At 27.6% G+C, this 2,500-nt stretch overlaps 1 protein-coding gene across 2 annotated transcripts in view; it reads right to left on the bottom strand.

Moving 5' to 3' along the window:
- The window catches only part of LOC124428351 (homeobox protein araucan-like), a 136,624-nt gene that overhangs the window by 3,659 nt on the left and 130,465 nt on the right, over positions 1-2,500 (bottom strand). The window lies entirely within an intron of this gene.

Genomic DNA, 2,500 nt, shown 5'->3' with positions numbered 1-2,500 from the left:
TACGATTTTTATCTTTTTTATTTATTTTTTCTTTTACTTCTTTTTTTTTTCTTTTTCTTTTTTTTTTCTTCATTTTATCGAATTGTAACTTTGTAATGCGTTTAATGTTTCACGTTCTTTTAAAATAATTTACATTTAATACAATATAATTATAGTATTTAGTAATAAATCGTAATGATGTAATATTATTGAACAAAATTTAAACTTGGAATAATAAAATTATGCAAATGTAAATATAAGGAAAAAATTAGAAATTAATTAAATACAATTAATGTCAGAATATCGTAATTCTTACTATGCGTAAATCGTACAAATATAATTATATCACAATTCTTATACAATTATAATATTATAATATTATATCGACTTATAATAATAATAATAATAATAAAAATAATACTTAATAATTAATAAATCTAGCAGTGGTATAATTATTATTTCATTTATTATTACAAAACAAATTTTTGTATATATATATATATATATATATATACTTATATCTATAATAAATTCAAAAAAAAAAATATTATTCCCTAATTGTTTTAAATATTTATTATCTAACAAGTGCATTTTAAAATAAAACAATATATATATATATATATATATATATATATATATATATATATATATATATATACATTTGTTTTTTCTTTCTTCGACAATACAAACAATCGACTTATGATGAGTTTTAATAGACAATTCTTTTGTTTTGAATTCAATCCAGGATATAAATATTATTCCTCGCTCCAGTTACGAGTCTCCACAGGAAGCCGGAACGTATAGGACAAGTTTGCAATCCCATGAGGCGAATTTCCATCCATTACGAACGTCTCTCTTTCTCTCTCCTTCATTCACTCACACATATAATGCTACATACATATATACATACATATATATACATATAATATATAAGAACGTATAGTTATACGCAAACGCACGTGACTTTCGAGACGGACCATTCTAGATTGCTTCTATCATGACAAAGTAAAAGTTCAAAGGTCGTTATTGATAGAACGGCGATTAGGACGAGATCCGCTTCTAAAATCGTTCTCTAGTCCTAACGATTAGGTACGATAGATAACAACATGCACGCGTTCTTTCTCTCTCTCTCTCTCTCTCTCTCTCTCTGTGCATATATACATACATTTCTCTCTTTTTTCTTTTTTTTATTATATCTTACGAGTAAGAACACAATCGTGGCTCGCAATTACAACAAGGCGGATCGGTGATACTGGTAGGTAACTATAACCGGTTTAGAGGCGCTACTAAACGCAAATACATAGATACATGCATATATATATATATATATATATATATATATATATATATAATGGAGAGGGCTACGTAAAAAAGGTCGAACACTAAGCGTCGAACTTTTAAACTCTGCATTACTACGCCTGCTTACGTACTTATTTACTATAAATGTATATACATATATATATATATATATATATATATATATAATGTGTACGTATGTGTGTGTTTGTTAGTGTGGTGTGCAGTGTGGATCGAACTTTCGCATGCCACCATATTGATACCACGCGATTACCGTGTCTTACCCGGTGGACAAGTCCGGCACACATTCCATGACGATCGACATAACCGATACAAAAGTACTACTACCGCTCTTGACGCACGATTTCTTATATTTTTTTCTCTTTTTGTTCTCTTTTTTTATTTTCTTCCTTTCTTTCTTTCTGTTTATTTTTTCTTTTTTTTTTTTTTTGCCCTTCTTTTCTTTCGCTTATTTATCTTTTTCCTTTCTTTTTCCTATTTTCCTTCGATAGAATAATAATGACTAAAATTATACAGGGACACGTTAAAGCGAATATTTTAATCGTACGTTTCTTATATAGACGTGACACATTTGATAATCGTGACGATCAAACACGACGATTCGAATGAAATTATTTTCGTTCGAATTATAAAAATGCAAAAAATGTCATTGAATTATTTTCATGGCTTGCTCTCGGTTTGCTAATTTTCTTTTTTTCCCTTTTCTTTCTTTCTTTCTATTTTTCTGAAAAGATAATAATACTTAAAGAGAGAGAGAGAGAGAGAGAGAGAGAGAGAGAGAGAGAGAGAGAGAGAGAGAAACAGAGATAAATAAAAAAGTGAGAAGTAAATAGAATTAACACTCGATTTGTAAAGTAGATAGAGCCGAAAGTCCTCAGGTTATTTCAATAATTAAATTACTTTTCATCGATTTAGATTAATTTTCTTTTTTCTTGTTCTTTCTCTTTCTCTTTCTTTTTCTCTTTTTTTTTTTTTTTAAGGTTATCGAATCGTAAAATAATTAAAAGGTCTAATTAAAATTTCTCCGAGCAAAGTTTCGAAAGGGATTAATCTTTTTATTTAATTTTCGTTCCATTCCCGACAATCGTACTTCTCAAATATTTTTAAACAATCCTACGAAATTCGAATGAAATTGTTAATCGTAAAAATTAGAAAATAGAGGATAAGATAACCAATCAATTTGATGGATGGCTAACTTCTTTTA

This window comes from Vespa crabro, chromosome 12, assembly GCF_910589235.1.
Source record: "Vespa crabro chromosome 12, iyVesCrab1.2, whole genome shotgun sequence".
NCBI classification, from domain to species: Eukaryota; Metazoa; Arthropoda; class Insecta; order Hymenoptera; family Vespidae; genus Vespa; species Vespa crabro.
Note: the sequence above shows the minus strand (reverse complement) of the source record. Positions and strands in the feature narration are given on the sequence as shown.